The following is a 23,648-nucleotide window of genomic DNA, read 5'->3' as shown; positions in this document are numbered from 1 at the left end:
TTTTAGTTTAACTTTTGAATTTGTAACACATTCACATAGTTCAACATACATATACATATATATACGTATATATACGTATATATACATATATATATGTATATATACGTATATATACGTATATATACGTATATATATATAGTTTTTTTTTAATTAAATGTCTACCCTGAAACATCTCGCCTCTCCTCTCTCCTGCCTTTTTCCATCTTCTCAGGATCTCTGGATAATTTCCATTTCTCTTCTAGTTCCACTAAAATCCTGTGAGGTTAACAGGTAAAATAGAAAGGACAGAAACAGATGTACATGTATAAACTCACCCATACACACATATATAAATTTAATACATGACATAGAGAACTTTTCAAATCAGGGGCAAGGATTGACTATTCAGTAAAAAATCGCTGAGTCAGCTGGCCAAACATCTGGGAAAAAATTGTTCTTATTTTACAGCATAGAAATGTGAACAAATAAATATATTCCAGGTGAATTAAAGATGTAAACCCTAAAACCATAACATTAGTAGCACTAAATATAGTATAACTTTTACCATCACCCTGAGGTAAGCAAGAATATCAAAAGCAAGCCAAGAAACATAGAAAGAAAGACCACCAATACTACTTAAAAATTTAAAACTTTTATTCAAGAAAAGACTCTACAACAAAAGTTAAATGACAGAAAAGAAATTATATATATATATATATATATATATATATATATATATATATATATATATATTTGCAATGCATACAATAGGCAAAGTTTCAATCAAAATCTATAAGGAGTTCCTATTTCTATATTTATGTAAGAAAAAGAAAACAACACAATGGAAATATGACCACAGGTTATAAGCAAGCCATTCACAGAAAAAGAAATACAGTAAATATATTTAAAAAGATACTCAGCCTTACTAAGTATCAAAAAATGTACATTAAGCCAAAAAGACACAAATATTTTACCCTTCAGATTGGTAAAAAAAATTAATGAGATATATGGAGTGTCAGTAAGAACAAGGAAATTTTGAGTCTTATACCTTGGAGGTATAAATAAATAAATAAATAATATATTTACATATTTGTTAAGATGGAGCAAATTTATGTACCAGAATTCCCAGGAGGTTAAGAAGGCAGGCCAAACTGGCAAGAACCACACACCCCACTCACAGCGCCCCCCCACCCCAAGAGTAGGAGTTGTCTAGAGCGATTGTATGACACTTTTACAGGGACTTCCAGACCAAGAGGAAGGTCAGGCAGAAGGCAGCTGGCCTTTGGCAAGCACTGAAGCAGAAGGAGAGCCAGCGAGAGGGCAGAAGACCAAGTAAGGAGTGGGGGGGAGATGATATCATTTATTATGACTTCTCTTTTCCTCAATGAGGTTTCAAAGCTCAGGAATTTGGAGTATGATTGGCTTTTTGGAGGAAAACACTGAAAGGGAATAAACTTTACATACAAATAAAGCATTGTAAAAGAAGTAAAGGGCTGATTCATGGGGCAGCTTTGAACTGCCACAAACTCTGGCATTGGAGTTTGGTCCAAGTTGAACTAGTCCCTTACAGGAAGGCAACTTCTAGTATTCAAATTAAAAAATAAGAATTAAGATAAAATAAGAAATATACTATGCATGTGTCTTGCATATGTGTGTGTATACATGCCTACTTAATTTAGCATGAATTATTAGTTTTTGTGTTTTGTGCATAAATATATTTGCACTACTGAAAAGAAATCATTATTTGTTTTTACTCATGACTGGCCATCTATTTTTACTGACTGAATACTCTCAAGGAGCAAAGGGGTTATATCGTGCTGTCCTCGGAAAAGTATTTGCTCACAATCTGTTTGTGCTACCAATGGCTTTCCTTATTATTTTTATTCTTATTTGTATCAAATAAAACATACATAGTTTAATAGGCTTATTTAAACTATAAGGCTAGTCACTTTCCCCATACTTCTCCCCAAGAAACAGAAAGCAGTATCTTCCCTAAGCCCACTCCTTTTCCAAATCTTTCCCGGGAGCAACAAATTTTAATTCCCTTAACTGTTTTCTCTTCAATTTACCTTCATATTCACACATTTGGCTTCTATTTCTATATATTTTTTCAACATTAAACATCATCTATTGATTTCTTTCATAGAAAAAGAGGATTTAATTCTCTTAGATAACTACCCCAACTCATGATTCCCCCATGTCCTTCTCAAAACAGATAACCACAATTTTTTATTAAATGAAAATACTGTGATTATATTTTCCAATTTAATTGAGATATAATTGACATATAACATTGCGTAAGTTTAAGGCATACTATGTGATGATTTATTAAATGTATGTATTATAAAATGATTACCACAATTATATTAGTGAACATATCCATCACCTCACGTAACTACCATCTTTTTTGTTGTGATGATTGCGAGAACATTGAAGATCTACTGTCTTAGCAACCGTCCAGTATATAATTCAGTATTGTTAACTACGGTCACCATGCTGTATGTTAGTTTCTCCAGAACCTATTCATCTTATAACTGAAAGTTTATATCCTTTGGCCAAGATCTCCTCATTTTCCCCACCCCCAAACCCTTGGCAACCAGCAATCTGCTCTCTGTTTCTGAGTTGAGCTTTTTCAGATTCCACATATAAGTGAGGTCAAGCAGTATTTGTCTTTCTCTCTCTGACTTATTTCACTTTGCATAATGCCCTCAAGCTTCATCCACATCGTTGCAAATGTCAGGATTTCCTTCTTTTTTATGGCTAATATTCTATTGTTTATATATAGACACCAGATTTTCTTTTTGCATGTCTTGGCTATTTTGAGGGACCTCCATACTGTTTTCTATAGTGGCTCCACCAGCTTACATTCCACCAGTACTAATACAATCGTTCTCTTTCCTCTATTTCCTTGCCAACACTTGTTATTTCTTGTCTTTTTGAATAGTAACTCCGAAAGGTATAACGTGATATCTCATTGTCGTTATGATTTGCATTTCTCTGACAATTAGTGATGTTGAGCACCTTTTTGTGTGCCTACTAATGACTTGAATATCTTATTTGGAAAAATGTCTAATCAGGTCAATTGCCCATTTTTTAATAGTATTTTTTTTTTTTTTTTGCTATTGGGTCATATGTATTCCTTTGGATGTTAACCTCTTATCAGATAGGTGATCTGAAAATATTTTCTCCCATTCCATAGGTTTCTTTTTTACTTTGTTATTTCTTTTGCTGTGCAGAAGCTTTATAGTTTGATATTGTCCCACTTGTGAATTTTTGCTTTTGTTACTTGTGCTTTTGGTAACATATCCAAAAAGTCATTGGCAAGACCAATGTTAGGGAGCTTTTTCCCTATCTTTTCTTCTAAGAGTTATATGGTTTCATGTCTTATGTTAAGTCTTTAATCCACTTCAAATTAATTTTTGATAGCTATCCAATCATTCTTTTGCATGTGGATATCCAGTTTTTCCAGCACCATTTATGAAGAAATTATCCTTTCTCCACCTTCAGACCAATATTCCTGGTGAATATAGATGTAAAACTCTTCAACTAAATACTAGCAAACTAAACATAACACTACATTAAAGAATACATGTCATGATCAAGTGGGATACATTCTTGGGATGCAAGAATGGTTCAACATATGCAAACTGATAAACATAATAAACCACACAAATAGAATCAAAGATAAAAATCATATTATAACCTCAATAGATGCAAAAAAAGCATATGACAAAATTCAATATCTTATGATAAAAATTTTCAAAAAGCAGGTATAGAAAATAAAAAACATTTTAGTATTATCAAGTAAACTATATATAAACACAACAAAACAAGACTAAATTTTAGTTTATAAGATGCATAATTACTCAAGAAATTCAAACATGAAAGTAATATACAATAAAATTAATGTACACATTTCCTCAGAGGGAAGGAGGGAATGTAGAAGGAATTTACCTCAACATAGTAAAAGCCATATATACAAGCTCACAACTAACATCTTACTCAATGGTGAAAGGTTGAAAGCTTTTCCTCCAAGATCAGGAACGTGACAAGGATGTCCACTCTCACTATTTCCATTCATCATAGTAGTAGAAGTCTTAGCCAAAGCAATTAGGTCAAGAAAAAGGAATAAAAGGTATCCAAATTGAAAAGGAAGAAGTACAGTGGCCTCTATTTGCAAATGACATGATCTTATACATAAAAATTCCAAAAGATTCCACAAAAATCTTTTAGAACTAATAAACACATTCAGCAAAGTTTCAGAATGCAAACCAACATAAAAAAAATTCTGAGTTTCTATAAACTAATATTATAATACTAAGACAAAAAGTGTTTTGAGCTGAACCACATAGTATATTTTGATTACACATTCTTTCTTGCACAAACATTTGTTTTAACAGAGCCAATAACTGCCTCTGTTTCATATTGGCTACATTTATTTTATTTAAATTTTTACTGTAAAATATTCATATCCAGAGCGAATGACATGAGATATCAATATATAAAGCACATCTATATACACCACTACCCTGGCCAAGAAAAATATTACCTGTAGATCTCTTTTCCAAGCACATTTCCTCCCTCTCTCAGAGAAAACCTACACATTAATTTTATTGTATATTATTTTCATGTTTTACTTTCCCAAGTGATTATGCATCTTACAAACTAAAGTTTAGTATTGTTTGGTTGTTTATGTATAATTTACTTGATAATACTAAACAATTTTCCAAAATATTTGTAGCAACTTACTTTGCCATCAGCAATATATCTTTGTTCCTTCATATCCTTCCCAATATTTGAAATTGCCACATACATATGGTTTTTATATATTTATATTTAATATTATACATGTTTATATTTATATTAATCTCTAAATTTATATAGAGGCATATATTATATATAGTTATCACTGGAATAGCGAAAATTATATATATATTTATTATATAATTATGTATCATAAACACAATTTTTGGTGTTCCAATGATTATGTTGTGGTGTCTCACTGTCGTGTAATTTGCATTTTTTTGATCTGATAAGGTTAAGCACTTTGTATATGTTTACTGGCCTTTTGAACTTTCTCTTTATGGATTGACAGTTTAAATCTTTTGCCTTTTTGGGGGGGAGGGGGAGGTTCTATTTTATTCTTGTTACTTCTTTTGTAGAAGTCCTTTTTGTATTCTTAGTTGTATTTTTTACAGATTATCTCACTACATGGATTGAATTTCACTTTATTGTGGTGTCCTTTAGTAAACTAAATTATTTATTCAGTATCATTCCAATACTTTATGATTGGCTTCTCTCTTTCTTATGCCTTTTTTCCCCTTTTCTTTCTTTTGTGCCCTTAAGAAACTGTTTCCTACTTTGAAATTCTGAAGATATTCTCCTATTTTATTTTCCAGAATATTAACTGTTTTGCCTTTCACATATTAAAATAAAATTTTATAAATGATTTTTATGTATGGTGATTTGTAGGTGTCTAGTTTCATTTTCCAAAATGGATATCCAACTGCCCCAGCACCTTTTGTTGAAAAAGCTATCCCTTCTACTCAGCTTTTCAGTGCCACCCTTTCTTTTTTCTTTTTAAAGATAAAAGCTCATATATCCTTGGGCCTATTTTTAGGTCCAGTAATTTGTTTTACTATCCTATTTGGGATACTTCTACCAATACTATACTCACTTAATAGATTTGTAAGTTTTGATATTTAACAGAATGTTTCCTATTATTTGTATTCTTTAAGTTGTCTTAGTTATTCTTGACCCTTTGCATTTCTATTCTATCAAAAAAATAAAATAAGATAAAAATTCAGATTTTGATTGGGTTTGTCTGAGTCTGTATTTCTGTTTGAAGAAAAGGATATCTTTAAAGACTGAAATTCTAGATACGAAGATGATCGTAAGTACACAGCAATATAAACTCTCCAAAATGAAACACGAAGAATAAAACCACTAACATAGCTTAATATATATACTTTAATCTCTAAAGTATTGTGAAGGAAACAAATATTGAAGAAATATTTGCAGCAAAATTTGTAAATTTGATGAAAACTATAAATTCACAGATCCAAGAAGCTCAACAAACTCCATGCATCAGAAAGATGAAGAAAACTATTATAAGACTCATCATAATCAAATCCTTGAAAATCAAGGACAAAGAGGAAACTTTAAAAGCAGCCAAAGGAAAACAATGCATTACCTACAATAGAACAAAGATCAAGATGACAACGATTTCCTTTTGGAAATGATGCAAGGTGGAAGACAGTGATGGACCACTAAAGAAATAATTGGCAATGTAGAATTCTTTATTCAGAAAAAAATAATTTTCAGCAAAGAAGACAAAATAAAGATTTTTCAGGCTTCCAAAAACTAAAAATATTCAGTAACATTGAACTTACATTATAGAATATATGAAAAGAAGACCTTTAAGCAGATGAAAAATAATACCAGGAAAACACATAGATCTACACAAAGAAATGAAGAGCACCACAAATGTAACTACACAGGTAAATATAAAGACTATTTTTATAAATATTTATTTTATTTAATTTATATAAATCTTTAAAATATAATCAACCGTTTAAAGCAAAAATAATAATCAAGAAGTATGAGATTTTTAACATATATAGAAATAAAAACATATGACAACAGTGCATAAAGGCCTGGAGGGAAGAAATAGAAGTACAACTTTGTTAGTTTATCATATTATTCATGAAGCAATACAATGTCACTTAAAAGTAGGCTGTCGTAAGTTAAAGAGGTATGCTACAAGGCTTAAAGTACTTCTAAAATAACACCAAAAAAGTATCTCTATTAAGCCAACAGAAGAGATAAAATTAAATCATTTCTTTAATTCCAAAAAAACGGCAGGAAAAGAGAAAAACAAACAAAAGAACAGATAGAATTTAAAAAAGCAAACAACAATATAGTTGAGTTAAATACAACAAAAGAATCATCACATAAAATCTAATTACCTAAAATCTAAAACCTAAAGTACCCAAACACCCCCATTTAAAAGTAGAGGTTGTCATATTGGATAAGAATGTAAGACCTAACTGTAAGCTGCCTATAAGAAATTCACTTTAAATATTAAAAACAAGAATAGGTTAAATGTATAAAGATGAGAAAAGATACACCATGATAACACTAACCAATTCCCTGATTAATTTCTCTTACTCTTCACCCCAGGACCCTGAAATTACATTCCAAATAAACTTTCATCCAAGCCTTCATTCAAGCTCCGCTTTGAGAGAAATCCAGGCTAGCTAGCCACTATTACTTTTTTTATCTACTTTCTTAATTTCATCATTTTTAAAAGACCCATGTTCATAGAGTATGTACAAACCCTCTATTAGTTATCACACCAAAATAGAAATTAGAGTTTTCATTTTCTCTGAAATTTCTGAAAATTCTTTTTTTAAATCTCCAATTTTTTTTGTTAATAAGACTAGCCTAAGAGGCGGTGAGCAAATGACAAGCAGCACAGCACTGTTCTGGAAATGTTGTTTTTTGTCTATTCTTCAGGTACTTGACATCATGGGCTTATAATTCAGTAATTAATGCACTTTTTCAGCTATAACAATGACAATTCCTTAAGACATTTGTGCTATTACCGCATCTTGACTTTATTATTAAGATGACCAACTTAATTAATACCTGAATATCAAGGAATCATAATGCCTATTTTATTACCTATGAATAGAAGGGTCAGCTAAAGAAGATATATCAATAATTAATATCAGAAGGCATCACAGGGGCACCTGGGTGGCTCAGTCAGTTAAGCGGCCGACTTTGGCTCAGGTCATGATTTCGCGGTCCGTGAGTTTGAGCCCGTGTTGGGCTCTGTGCTGACAGCTCAGAGCCTGGAGCCTGTTTCGGATTCTGTGTCTCCCTCTCTCTGACCCTCCCCCGTTCATGCTCTGTCTCTCTCTGTCTCAAAAATAAATAAACGTTAAAAAAAATTAAAAAAAAAAGAAGGCATCATAAGTCCTTCATTTACTATTTATTCAATCAAACTACATTGAACTTTTAAGGACCTGGTGTGGTTAGTTCTGTGAATTGTACATTGACACACTAGCTAGTAATGAAGGTCATGGTTGGAAGATTTTAATATTTTTCTATAAACCCTTAATCATGCTATTTTAAGGATATAATCCAGTGTTATACTCATTAAAATAGCCATATGTTTAAAGACCCTAAAATTAAGTAGAATTTTGTTTCCCAGTTACCCAAAATGAATAGTAGCAGACAAAACATACGTGCACACAGCCAAATTCAACCCAACTGCCTTTGATGTTTCAAGGCCAAGATAAATTCACTCAGTTACTTGAAGCTAAGCCAGAACCACTTCCTTACTAAAATGGAGCTTTCCTTAAGCTACCAAGACCAGTTGAGAATCACCACAAGTTTGCTGAGACCCAAACTATTGATAAATCTTGTGTTGTTTAGAGTTGACTGTAGAATATATCACTGTAGAATGATTCACCATTATAAATAGAAATAAAATAACTAGTTGGATCTTTTTAAATAGATGGGTTGTAATAAACATGACACAAAGAATTGTGGTCTGCTTTCCAAGTAATAGCTATAATAGTACAACTTTATAATCTTACAACTGGTATACAATAGGTATAATCTTACAACTGCCTAACTATAAAAACCTATCACTAGGCAATGTTCTTTCAAAGTAGGATCAAAAGCCTGATATTTTGAAATGGTATGAATTTATCACTGAAAATACATGGGGAGGGGGGGATTCTTCATGGTAAACTTATGTATTGAGATAGAATATATATATATTAAAGATCACTGTTTATATAATAAAGAGCACAGCTCAACAAATTTTTATGAATTCAACACACTCAGGTTGCCATGTAAATTAAGACCAAAGCTATTATCAGCACCCCAGAAACCTCCCCCTGTCCTTTCTCAATCAGTCTCAATCATTATTCCTCGAAAGGTAACCAATTCTGACTTCATCACCATAGATTAGTGGTTTTTTTGTTGAACTTTATATAAATGGAATCACACATTATCTTATAGTATGTACTCTTTTGAGTCTGGCATTTTTGCTCAACATTTTATCTGTGAGATTGATCCAAATTTTTACTTGTAGCTGTAGTTGGATCTTTCTTCAGTGTCTATTGTAAAATATACCACAACTTACTGAAGAACATTTGGGTTATTTACATTCTGGAACTCTTGCAAATAATGGTAATATAAACATTTTGTATATGTTTTTGGTGAACATATGTATGCATTTCTGTTAGGTGTATACCTACGATTGGAATTTCTGTGACATGAGGTTTATGTGTATTTAATTTCAGTAGATACTGCAAGTTGTTTTCCACAGCAGGGGTACCAATTTACATTCCCCCAGCAGTGTGGAAGAATTCATTATTCTACATTCTTACTACCAATTGGCGTTATCTGTTCTTTTTTTTTTTTTTCTCATTGTAGTCACTGTTGAATGGGTGGTGCTATGTCATTGTGGATATAGCGTGCATAACTCTATTAATGATGTTGAATGTCCTTTCATATGAACAATTTGTATATATTCCTAATTGCCAATTCAAGTCTTTTGCCTATTTTATTTGGATTGTCTTCCTATTTATTACTATTTCTTCATAGTAATCTTTGCTAGATATATGCAATTTAAACTGCTTTTCGCCCTCTATGGCTTAAGTTTCAACTCTCTTCATAGTATCTTTTGATTAACCGAATTTTGTAATTTTTAATCACATGCAATATGTCAAGTTTATCCTTTATATAGTGTTTCTGTGTCCTTTTTTGAAATCTTTCCTCAACCCATGGTCATGGAAATCTTGTTGTATGATCATCTTTAAAAAACTTACTGTCTTACTTTTCACATTTAAGCATAATTACATTTAAGCATTCTATATTTAACTAACTACATACATTAAATCAATCCAGAATTAATTTTTGTGTACGGTATAAGGTAGGAGTCAAGATATTTTTTCCATGTGCATAATCCAATTCAATTAATCTATTTCAATTTACTTTTTAAAATATTTTCCTCAAAATTAAATTACATTAAAATTACATCTTTGTAATTTAAAATTACACTGCATTAAAATTACATCTTTGTTGAAAGTCAAATGACTGTATATGTGTAGATCTATTTCTGGACCCACTATTCTGCTCAATGGTCTATTTATCTATCTTTGTGCCAATAAAATAATGCTTTCATTTTAGACTTTTATGAAAGTATTGACATTTGGTGGCTTACGTCTTCAAATTTTGATCTTCACATTGTCTTGACTATTCTAGATCTTTTGCTTTCCCATAATAATTGTAGAATTACCTTATCAATTTTCATTTATAGAAGTGCTAGTGGAATTTCTTTAAGCTTACTTATTTATTTTTAAGAGAGGGAGGGAAGAGAGAGAGAGAGGGAGAGAGAGAGAGAGAGAGAGAGAGAGAGAGAGAGAGAGAGAGAGAGAATCCCAAGAAGGCCCTGCACTGTCAGCGCAGAGCCCAATGCAGGGCTCAAATTCATAAACCATGAGATCATGAACTGGGCTGAAATCAAGAGTTGGACACTTAACCTAGACACCCAGAAGTGCTAGTGGAATGTTGACTGAGATTGCATTAAATCTATAAATCAGTTTAGGGAGAACAGATATCTTTGCACTGCATTTTCTAATCTTTAGAAATAGCATATCCCTTCTTTTACTTAGTTCTTCTTTCATTTACCTCAATAATATCTTGTAGTTTTCTGTTTGATTTATTTATTTCTAGGTGTTTAATGTTTTTATGTCATTGTAAAGAGTATCATTTTTTAAATGAATTATCTGTATATTTATTGCTGCTATATAAAAAAATAGTTTTTTTACAGTTACCTTTTATTTAGTTACCTCGCTAATTCATTTATCAAGCCTAATGTATTTTGTTTATAGATTTTGGATTTTCTATAAACATAATCACATCATCTCCAAATAATGAAATTTAAAATTTTTCAAATTCTTAAGACTCATTTTTTTTTTGTCTGTTGCACTGGCTACACCTTCCTGTACAATATTGAATTAAAATGGTGATATTGAACATCCTGTGTTATTCCTAACTGAGAGAAAGAAGGCATTTACTATCTCCCTATTATGTATGTTTTTTAGAGATATCCATTAATAGTTAAGAACAGTTCTTTCTATTTCTAGATCCTAGGAGATTTTAGCATGAACGGTATTGAATTTTATCAAATGTTTTTTCTGAATCTACTGAGATGACCATGTGGTTTTCTCAAATTCTTCCTGTGGCATATTAATGATGATTGAATTTTTAATATTAAATCAACCATGTTATTTCTAGAATAAACTCATCTTGGTCATGAAGGGTTTGATTTGCTAATATTCTATTTAAGATTTTTAATCTATACTTATATAAGAAATTGGTTTTAAAATTTTCCTTTTTGTAATTTCTTTACTAGGTCTTAATTTCCAGGTTATGCTGACCTCATAAATTTGCTGACCTTTCATTCTTTGTCTTTTTTCCTAGGGGATGGCCCTTTAGGAATCTCACATGAAAGCCAGATGTATTTTTGAGGGACCCTTCTTGGCAAACTTGAATTCCAGTTTTTTCTCAGTACCATCAATTTGCCAAAATATTTACAGCTTAGTTTTGTCGCCTCTTTACAACTGTATTCTGCTGAGTTTCTATGTGTCTCATCCTGTGCACATACAGCTTAGAAGTAACCAAATGACTCAAAGGAAAACTGCACAGAGTGCTGCATGCGATTCTCTGCAGATTTCTCTTTTCAGTACAAAGATCTTTCAGGTCCTAGTTGTCTTAGTAGCTTTAAATTCCAAATTTTTATTGTACACCCAGTGAGGCTGCCAGAACTCAAAAGACGTTACTTTCTTTTCAGCCTGTGTGCCATGTCCTGAGGGGGTAAAAGCAGCAATGAATATAAAACTCACATCCACATATTTTTTTTTCTCTATGAGGTCTTAGCCCCTCAAATCCTGGATGTCTAGTTATTCTTCAATGAGTCCATGAAGATTTTGGTTTTTGTTTGTTTACCTAGAATTTTACCCATCTTTTATAGTTGATATCAGAAAGAGTAGGCTGGTAAGAGGTACTCCATCACAGCTAGAATCAGAAGCCCCTAAACAGAGTTCTAAAATATGTGACCTTCAGCATCAACTCTCACTCCATCACTGCACATCTGGGAACAAACTGCTCCTTTACTGAGTCCAAGAATTTGGGCCCCAGTCAGGGGCAGGATGAAAGACTGTCTCATTCTCCTGAGCCCTGTCATTGTTCACTAACTGGGAGTCATCTTCATGGTCCATTGGTATTGCCTCCAGACAGCAGAATTTTATAGTAATATTTACAGAGTTATTCTGAGGCATAATTTTACCCAAATTATATTTCTAAATTGTGCCCAAATGATACTAAAACAGGAAATATCATATGACTATAAAGTTTGTTTTTGTTTTTCTGTTTAAACAGCTACTATTTCCTCCTATATAGAAGGGGGATAATATTAACCCATAAATCCAAAATATGAATCTACCACCTGAGTAACAGCTTATATGCCTATGATTGATTCATTACCTGTAACTTTAACAGTCACAGTATTTCAGGATATGTTGATAGCATAGATTTCTTCCACATGGGCCCCAACCCATGTCCTATTAATATTAACTATATATAGTCAGAAATTCATAATAGAGCCAAGAGGACTCCTCTGGACAATTTATTTTCTGATTTCTCTTGGAAGAATCTTATTAAGCCATAGCATATGTTAAGTTTTAATTTTTTTTAATGTTTATTTTTGAGAGAGAGAGCGTGAGTGGGGGAGGGGCAGAGAGAGAGAGGGAGACACAGAATCCGGAACAGGCTCTAGGCTCTGAGCTGTCAGCACAGAGCCCAACGTGGGACTTGAACTCATGAACTGCGAGATCATGACCCGAGCCAAAGTCGGACGCTCAACTGACTGAGCCACCCAGGCACCTTGCATATGTTAAATTTTAAAAGGAACAAATACCTATTGACTGAAATACTCTTCTGTCACTGTAACCAAGAGCTACACAAAGACAAGTTTGCCTAATCTATAATAAAAGTCTTTCTTAATTTCAAAAATTAATTCTGAGCCTCTGATTTCCTGAATTCCACAATAGAAAAACATTAACTTGGTGGTAATGGCACTGAAAAGCTTACTGGCATTCATTTCTGAAAAGCCATGAAAAGGATAAAAATGAGGGGTGGGTGGACTTCGGGGTAATGTAATCATTTTGCAAGTAAGACATTTGGCCCTGGTTCTAAGCCATTTCCATCTTATTTCAAAGCCTACTTATCTCTTCAGCACCTCACTCCAACTTGTTGTTAGGCTGCAAGGACTTACTGTTTGTTAACATCTGAAACACTGAAGCCTATGGACTTAACCTGCTTTGCCAGGGTGTTTCATTCATGACGATACAGTCTTAAATGGTTTGGTTATTTTTGGCATAGCTCTGACAAATAGAGTTCTTGTTTCAGTTCTACCAACAGTGAACAATACAGTCTGGGACCACCCTCATATGCAGCTCTTTATTGAAGACGTGACTAAAATATCACCAGCCTTTAGAGTAGGTGACAGGTGGGAACATGTCACGCTTCTGCTTAGGGACAAGGGATGAATTAATAGCTATAAAATGCTAATTTCCTTCCTAAGAGTCTCTGATTAGAAAATGCCATATCATCCACTTACAGTAAAAAAAAAAAAAAATGCTATCTCACCTATTGAAGGACAACATCACAGCATGGGAAAACCCAGATGTTTTCCTAGAAAATTTCTGAGACATTGGACAACAGGAGAAAACAATTCACAAAGACGAGAAAGTAATTTCTCCAAGATCTTAACAAATGTGTACTAAAAGCTGCAGAGGACACAAAGACTTACAGAACACTGTTCCTGTTCCTTAAGGAATTCATGGACTAATTAAGAAATAATTAAAATGGCATCTGTGGAACAACACTGATAACACGTTTACATGCATCCATAAGAGCTGGAGAATTCCTCCCAAGTCTGACTGCCCTGACTGGTGATACAACACTATTTTTAATTTGAATTTCTCTGCTCAAAAACATTGTAAGTTTCTTGAGGACAGAAACTCTGCCTTCCTTATAAAGCCTAGAACAATAGTCCATCAATATTTGTTGACTGAAAAGGTTTTTGATGAAGCCAGGGAACTCTGTGCAAATTTCCTTTTGAAGCAAACTTACTATTTTTTTTTTACATTTATTCATTTATTTTTGAGAGACAGAGAGAGACAGAGTCACAAGCGGGGAATGGATAGAGAGAGAAGGAGATGCAGAATCCGAAGCAGGCTCCAGGCTCCGAGCTGTCAGCACAGAGCCCAACGAGGGGCTCGAACTCATGAACCGAGAGATCATGACCTGAGCCAAAGATGGACACTCAACCAGTGTCACCCAGTGACACGCCACCCAGGCGCCCCACAAACTTACTATTTCTAAGTGCGTGCACAAATATGACAAAGGGGACGCTGTTCTGATCCCCAGGGTGCAGTGGGATGTAATATTATTTCTGTGGGAGTACTATTAACATCAGGAAGAATGAAACTGCTATTCATGCTATCTATATCTTCCAAAATGATTCAGAAATTAATTGTGAATGATTCACTAAATGTTCTTAAAGTTAACGTGGGTTTAGTTAATGCTGCCAAACATTCTGTTTGAACATTTGCATTTTTCCTTTGGGGTTGAAAATCAACCCCCCTCAATGTTCCCAGTCTGACTTGTCTAATGAGGACCAGTGTTCCTGCAACTGCAGCAAAGGCTAACTCCCCTAAGCAGAACCATACGTAGAAAGTAAATAAAGTTCAAATATGTAAAAGGAGGTAATAGTTGTTCATTAAACAAGTTTTTTTTTTTTTTACTGTTTATTTATTTTTGACAGAGAGAGAGTATGAGTGGTGGAGGGACAGAAAGAGAAGTAGACACAGAATCCAAAGCAGACTCCAGGCTCTGAGCTGTCAGCAACAGAGCCTGATGTGGGGCTTGAACTCACAAACCAAGAGATCATGACCTGAGCAGCAGTCGACTCAGCCACCAGGCAACCAAACAGGAAGTTCTTAATAGTGCCTAAGGAAGAGTCCCTTTTACACTTTTTGATGCAATTCTCTCTTGGGAAAATTCTTTCTTCTGTTACCATGACTAATTTAGAACTGTTAGGGCCTAGGTAAACAGCTTCCTTCCTTATGGATTGTTTGAGGTTGTTGGCTTTCACAATCCTCTCTGCTACTGAAGAATATCTAGGTTTCTCCCAACTGTACATTACTGTGTCTAAGATAATATTTGGCATACAAGACCAGCTCAGGGGTGCCTGGGTGGCTGAGTCGTTTAAGCATCCAACTTTGGCTCAGGTCACTATCTCATGGTTCGTGAGTTTCAAGCCCCACATCAGGCTCTGTGCTGACAGCTCAGAGCCTGGAACCTGCTTCAGATTCTGTGTCTCCCTCTCTCTCTGCCCCAATCCCCGCTCACTTTCTGTGTCTCAAAAATAAATAAACGTTGAAAAAAATTTTTAACAGAAGTCAGGAAGACAGAGAAGAGTTATTAGAAAAAATAACCAGAAATCCCTCTACTACTAAAAAAATAATAACAAAAATAACAAATGCAGGAAAGGTCTATGATTCTCAGAACCTTGGTTTTCAAGAATATATATCAAATATACCTTAGTTGCTTTGTGGGACTGAAACTCTGATTAAAAGCCAAGGTTCTTTGTCAGTAGGGAAAACATTTTCATATAAAGAACTCATAGTGATTACTTGAAGTAACATCAAAGACTACTTCTCTATCTGTTGCAAGCATATTTAGATATGTACATGGATTTCATACATGCACATATTAATAAATCTATGTTAACAAACACATGTGAGGTTTCTTTTTTTGTTTTTTAACTTTATTCAATTTCAGAGGAGGTGAGATTTTGTGACTGGGAAAGACAATGACATTTCAGGCTCTACTTGTAAAATAAGAAAGGATGCTAGAGAAAAGAAACAATGCTAGAGAAAGCTTTGAAATAGCACATTCTAAAATACTAATATTTTTAATACTAATATTTTAAAATAGTACATTTTAAAATACTAATATTTCAAAATAAAACATACTACATTCTCTGTATTGTACTAGGAAAGTTCTTATTTGTTTTCTCTAGGGGAATTTCAATTACAGTAAGCAACCACTGGACTCCACAACTGAAGTAAAGTAGGGCATTCTAAGTGTAAAAGTCAGAGGACTTCACACCTGTTATCACCCTTAGTTCTTGCTTAAATGCTGCCGGTAAATATGCGTGGGCTTCACATCACGGTCTTCTCAAGAGACCAGGAACTACTCAAAGGAAACACTTAACTCACAAAAGTGCACCACTTCCAGGTTGGAAGCTTCACAAGTATCAGTTCCAGTAGCTTTTCCAAGGAGAAATCTCTTGAATGACAGTCCTCTATTTGATTACCACTGGTGACAAGAAGTTCACTACTTTGCAGAGTGCATATTTGCAATGAAACTATTTTAACCCAGCTGAAGACAGCATTTTATATCTCTAACCATTTTTTTTCCAAAGTTCAGTGGGCATTTTGTTTATTAAGGATCAGTCAATACGAACTTGCTTAGGTTTAGATAAAGACCTATACAATTCACAATTTAAAATGCAGAATGTTAAAAAATAGGCATGCCAAGAAGATAAGTATCACTTATCTTCTTAGTGGCCCTCTCTTAGCATATCTAGTATCTATATAACTTCCATTTTATATGGGCATTTGGAGACCATTGAGCCATTATCACAATGGTTTTCAATATGCTGCTGGATATAAGTAATTTTGATTTTTACATTTATCTTTGATCTGTAGTTGGTTTCACAGGGCATTCTTTCTTTTTCAGATTTTAATATCAAGATTATGATTATAAGTAAATGTAGACATTTTCCGTATTTGTTTCTTTGCTTTGTAACAGTTGGATTAGGATGAGATATATCTGACTTATAATGTTTGTTTGAACTCACTTACAAAACTATCTGAGCCCCGTGCCTTCAAAGATACGTCTTTAATAACTCTTGCTGTTGTTCAATATACACATTTGTAAGACTTTATTTCACATATATGTATAGCCTAAAGAATAATAATGAAAGGCTTACACATGTTCTCACCACTCAGTTTCAGAGAAAGAACACTATCAGTGCCTTAGAAACCCACATGTATGCCTCTCTCTGATAATCTCCTCCTCTCTGCCCCAACCCCCACCTATCCTGATTTTGGTTTACCATTACTTTGCTTTTCCTCACAATTTTGCTATCTTTGTATGCATTGCTAAAGATTATATTCTTTAGTTCAACCAGATTTTGAAATTAAATAATGGAATCATACTCTTCTATTTCTTTTGTGACTTCATTTTTTGTTCTTGCTTTGCTCCTATATTTTTGTTTTGAGATTCATTTATGTTAATAGATGTAGCTGTAGGTCATTTTCACTATTTTATAATATTCCACTGTATGACTATGTCAAAATTTATTTACCCATTCTGTTGAGGGACATTTTGGTTGGTTTTAGTCTGAGGCTTTATTATTGCTGCTATATGACCATTTTGGTACACGTGTCCCAGAACTCAAGTGCCAGAATTCCTCATATATATGCACCTAAAGTGCATTTGTTGGGTTGTGAGATGCACATATGCTCAACTTAATAGAATGTGCCTAATAATTTTCCTAAATAGCTTTAATAATTTTTTTCTCATTAATTTTTTTTTTAATTTTATTTTTTAAAATTTACATCCAAATTAGTTAGCATATAGTGCAACAATGATTTCAGGAATAGATTCCTTAGTGCCCCTTACACATTTAGCCAATCCCCCATCCCACAATCCCTCAGTTTGTTCTCCATATTTATGAGTCTCTTATGTTTCGTCCCCCTCCCTGTTTTTATATTAATTTTCCTTCCCTTCACTTATATTCATCTGTTTTGTCTCTTAGAGTCCTCATATGAGTGAAGTCATATGATTTTTGCCTTTCTCTGACTGACTACTTTCGCTTAGCATAATACCCTCCAGTTCTATCCACATAGTTGCAAATGGAAAGATTCCATTCGTTTCTATTGCCAACTATCACTCCATTGTATATATATACCACATCTTCTTTATCCATTCATCCATCGATGGACATTTAGGCTCTTTCCATACTTTCGCTACTGTTGTTAGTGCTGCTATAAACATTGGGGTGCATGTGTCCGTTAGAAACAGCACACCTGTATCCCTTGGATAAATGCCTAGTAGTGCAATTCTTGCGTCATAGGGTAGTTCTATTTTTAATTTTTCGAGAAACCTCCATACTGTTTTCCAGAGCGGCTGCACCAGCTTACATTCCCACCAACAATGCAAAAGAGATCCTCATTCTCTGCTTCCTCGCCAACATCTGTTGTTGCCTGAGTTGTTAATGTTAGCCATTCTGACAGGTGTGAGGTGGTATCTCATTGTGGTTTTGATTTGTATTTCCCTGATGATGAGTGATGTTGAGCATTTTTTCATGTGTCAGTTGGCTATCTGCATGTCTTCTTTGGAGAAGTGTTTCTTCATGTTTTTTGCCCATTTCTTCACTGGATTACTTGTTTTTTGGGTGTTGACTTTGATCAGTTCTTTATAGATTTTGGATACTAACCCTTTATCTGATATGTCGTTTGAAAATATCTTCTCCCATTCTGTCAGTTGTCTTTTAGTTTTGCTGATTGTTTCCTTCGCTGTGCAGAAGCTATTTATTTATTTTTTTTATTTATTTTTTTTAACGTTTATCCATTTTTGAGACAGAGAGAGACAGAGCATGAACGGGGGAGGGTCAGAGAGAGGGAGACACAGAATCCGAAACAGGCTCCAGGCTCCGAGCCGTCAGCACAGAGCCTGACGCGGGGCTCGAACCCACAGACTGCAAGATCATGACCCAAGCCGAAGTCGGCCGCCCAACCGACTGAGCCACCCAGGCGCCCCAGAAGCTTTTTATTTTGATGAGGTCCCAGTAGTTCATTTTTGTTTTTGTTTCCCTTGCCTCCGGAGACGCGTTGAGTAAGAAGTTGCTGCAGCCAAGATCAAAAAGGTTTTTCCTTCTTTCTCCTCGAGGATTTTGATGGCTTCCTGTCTTACATCTAGGTCTTTCATCCATTTTGAGCTTATTTTCGTGTATGGTGTAAGTGATCCAGGTACATTCTCCTGAATGTCGCTGTCTGGTTTTCCCAGCACCATTTGCTGAAGAGACTGTCTTTATTCCATTGGATATTCTTTCCTGCTTTGTCAAAGATTAGTTGGCCAAATGTTTGTGGGTCCATTTCTGGGCTTTCTATTCTGTTCCACTGATCTGAGTGTCTGTTTTTGTGCCAGTACTCTACTGTCTTGATGATTGCGGCTTTGTAATACATCTTAAAGTCCAGGATTGTGATGCCTCCGGCTTTGGTTTTCTTTTTCAAGATTGTTTTGGCTATTCGGGGTCTTTTCTGGTTCTATACAAATTTTGGGACTGTTTGTTTTAGCTCTGTGAAGAATGCTGGTGTTATTTTGATAGGGATTGCATTGAATATGTACATTGCTTTGGGTAGTATTGACATTTTAACCATATTTGTTCTTCCTATCCAGGAGCATGGAATCTTTTTCCATTTTTTGTGTGTCTTCTTCAGTTTATTTCATAAGCTTTCTATAGTTTTGAGTGTATAGATTTTTCACCTCTTTGGTTAGATTTATTCCTAGGTATTTTATGGTTTTGGGTGCAATGTAAATGGGATCGATTTCTTGATTTCTCTGTTGCTTCATTGTTGGTGAATAGGAATACAACCAATTTCTGTGCGTTGATTTTATATCCTGCAACTTTGCTGAATTCATGGATCAGTTCTAGCAGTTTTTTGGTGGAATCCTTTGGGTTTTCCATACAGAGTAGCATGTCATGTGCGAAGAGTGAAAGTTTGACCTCCTCCTGGCCGATTTAGATGCCTTTTATTTCTCTGTGTTGTCTGACTGCAGAGACTAAGACTTCCAATACTATGTTGAATAACAGTGGCAAGAGTGGACATCCCTGTCTCGTTCCTGATCTTAGGGGGAAAGCTCTCAGTTTTTCCCCATTGAGGATGCTTTAGCGTTGGGTCGTTCATATATGGCTTTTATGATCTCGAGGTATGCTCCTTCTATCCCTACTTTCTTGAGGGTTTTTATCAAGAAAGGATGCTGTATTTTGTCAAATGTTTTCTGCGCATTTATTGAGAGGATCATATGGTTCTTGTCCTTTCTTTTATTGATGTGATGAATCACGTTAATTGTTTTGCAGATATTGAACCAGCCCTGCATCCCAGGTATAAATCCCGCTTGGTCGTGGTGAATAATTTTTTAATGTATTGTTGGATCCAGTTGGCTAATATCTTATTGAGGATTTTTGCATCCATGTTCATCAGGGAAATTGGTCTACAGTTCTCCTTTTTAGTGGGGTCTCTGTTTGGTTTTGGAATCAAGGTAATGCTGGCCTCATAGAAAGAGTTTGGAAGTTTTCCTTCTATTTCTATTTTTTGGAACAGCTTCAAGAGAACGGGTGTTAACTCTTCCTTAAATGTTTGGTAGAATTCCCCTGGAAAGCCATCTGGCCCTGGACTCTTGTTTTTTGGCAGATTTTTTATTACTAATTCAATTTCGTTACTGGTTATGGGTCTGTTCAAATTTTCTATTTCTTCCTATTTCAGTTTTGGTAGTGTATATGTTTCTAGGAATTGGTCCATTTCTTCCAGATTGCCCATTATATTGGCATATAATTGCTCATCATATTCTCTTATTATTGTTTTGTATTTCTGCTGTGTTGGTTGTGATCTCTCCTCTTTCATTCTTGATTTTATTTGGGTCCTTTCCTTTTTTGTTTTGATTAGATTGGCTAGTGGTTTATCAATTTTGTTAATTCTTTCAAAGAACCAGTTTCTGGTTTCATTGATCTGTTTTACTGGTTTTTTTTTGTTTGTTTGTTTGTTTCAATAGCATTAATTTCTGCTCTAATCTTTATTATTTCCTGTCTTATAGTGGCTTTGGGTTTTATTTGCTGTTCTTTTTCCAATTCTTTTAGGTGTAAGGTTAGGTTGTGTATCTGAGATCTTTCTTCCTTCTTTAGGAAGGCCTGGATTGCTATATACTTTCCTCTGATGACCGCCTTTGCTGTGTCCCATAGATCTGGTTTGGCTACCCAAGGCTTGGAACAGGCTCTGTCATGGGAAGGCCCCAGCCCTCCTTTGTACCCCAGGAGGCAAGGCCCAACATATGCCAGCTCCTGTCAAGGCAGGGCCCTGGAGACACAGGCAGGCAGAGCTGGCCCCAGGGCCCTGTTGATCACCACCTTGTTTGGGGTGATCAACCACAAGGCTGTTGATCACCACCTTGTTTGGGGCTGGGCTGGGTGGGGTCTGACTGGCCACCAGGGCTGAGAAGGAGCAGCGGCAGCAGCAAAAGTGAACAGAGGCCCTGAGCCAGGCGGCCGTGGGCCAGGGTGACTTCAGCCTGCTGAAGGCGGGGGGGTGGGGGGGAAAGGCTCGCTGCAAAGCCGACTTCTGGGTCAGTGGGTGTTGATGTACTTTGGGTTCACTCACTGCCCCAACATCTGCCCAGATGAGCTGGAGAAGTTGGTGCAGGTGGTACGGCAGCTGGAGGCTGAGCCCACCTGCCCCTGGTGCAGCCTATCTTCGTTACTGTGGACCCTGAGTGGGACACTGTCTCAGCCATGGCCCACTACCTACAGGACTTCCACCCACGGTTGCTGGTGCTGACTGGTTCTGCTGAGCAGGTAGCCCAAGTGAGGCACAGCTACTGCGTGTACTACAGTGCAGGCCCCAAGGACAAGGACCAGGATTACATCGTGGACCACTCCATTGCCATCTACCTGCTCAGCCCTGAGCTGAGCAGATCTGAATTTTCTGTCCAAATCACAAACGCTTCCTCCTCTTTACTCAATTGATTTACTGTATTTGCTAATTAAATTAGAGCATCATCCCAAGCACGCAACATTAGCTAGGATGGAGAGGGGATGGGCATTCTCTGTATTTCTTCCGGGGAAGGAACACACTGCTCTTTTAGCATCATTGATCACAATTGATTACGTTGCTGACGTTTTACATCTCATATGTTGCTGATACTTCAAGTCACCGGATCAGTAATAGAAAATGAAGCTGAATGTAGATTTGTCAGTGTGTGTGAGACAGAACTTAAACTTCAGAGGTTTACAGCCTTGGTTCCTATCTTCATTTCCCTGCTAGGTGACTTAGGAGAAATTACTTCACTAAACTATATCTTGGTTTCCCCTTCTGTAAAATAGGGAAATAACAGCACCTGAATCAAAATATTTGGGTTGGAATTTCAAAGAGATGATGTGTGTGAAGTTCTTAGTAAGTATGCCAAAATATTATTATTTCTATAACAATAATGTTTTTATTGTATAAATAGTTATTTTATTTCATACAATTATCACTTATAATACTACTTATATGTATAAATATATCAATATTAAATATTTCATATTTATAAATATAATAACTAATCTAATTTTTATTACTATCATCATTACTACACCAAGTATTATCGACTCTAAAACACCCAGATATTTTCTGTGTCTTTTACTCTGGCCTCAGAGCAGCATCTGGGAATGAAGCCAGATGCCTAGGGCTGAGGAAGGCAAGTCTTTTGTTACTAATAGAGAGACAGCCTGACTGGAGCACAGAAGCCTCCAGAAAGCAAGTCCCTCAGGGGCAATCATCTCCCCTCTCTCACACCCCTGGCCACATGCACAACATTCTTCTAACCTCCAAAGGCCAGTGTAGGGCCCAGCTCCTGGGGTTTATTTTGATAAATGTTTCAGGCCACAGAGTGCTAAGAAACTTGATTCTCTCGCTTTTCAAATACCAAACCTCTACCTGAGGAAGGAATGCTTAGATTAGAGCACAGAGATGAAAAGTTTTAAGTTAAACATGGAGTTCTCCCCTTAACCTATTGTTTGCTCTGTTCCTCAACTCTGGAAAGTTGGAAGAAAAATAGCTTCAGATAAAGACTATTATAAATCACTATTGAAAAGTTAAATATGATTTATCAAATGTTCATTTTATCTTGGAAAGCAGGGTTTTAATGGAACTGCCTTTACAGTTAAGGCCAACAATGCTCTTGAGGGAATTGTATGTATTTTAATAAAATCACTCTGCACAGTAACATAGCTCAAATTCTTCACTGTAGTTCTAAATTTTTTAGACCTCATGGTCAAAATAAGTTTCACCTGGTTATTGTAAGAACACTGTATCTTTCTTTTTCACTGGAAAGGTGAAATATTTCTTGAGTACCTGCTAAGTGACATGTGTTTTACTTATATCGTACTAGTTAATACAGCAAATGTGCACCACGTTTACAGACCAGCAAGCGGACATTCAAAAAGATTAAAAAAACTTTCCTGAGTTCATAACACTAACAAGTGAAGGACGTAGGATTTGAACGTAAGTGTGTGTGATTTGAGAGCCAAAGTCTTTAACGAAAACTGTAAAAAGTCTTCATATTTCGACTGCGGTATTGTAGAGCACTTTCATCTCATTGCATTCAACAGTCCACATACACAGCAGCTTATCTATAATTTGCAACAATTTATGCCTCTAGGAAAACATATTTTTGAAGTTTGAGAAAACCTC

General features: G+C 35.2%; 1 pseudogene; it reads left to right on the top strand.

The window, feature by feature from the left end:
- LOC109269498 (protein SCO2 homolog, mitochondrial-like) overlaps positions 1 to 21,940 on the top strand; it is a 29,198-nt pseudogene extending 7,258 nt beyond the window's left edge.
- The last annotated feature ends 1,708 nt before the right edge of the window (positions 21,941 to 23,648 follow it).

Source organism: Panthera pardus, unplaced genomic scaffold, assembly GCF_024362965.1.
Source record: "Panthera pardus isolate Hobbes unplaced genomic scaffold, ASM2436296v1 HiC_scaffold_10, whole genome shotgun sequence".
In the NCBI taxonomy this organism is placed as follows: Eukaryota; Metazoa; Chordata; class Mammalia; order Carnivora; family Felidae; genus Panthera; species Panthera pardus.
This window is presented reverse-complemented; position numbering and strand designations above follow the sequence as displayed.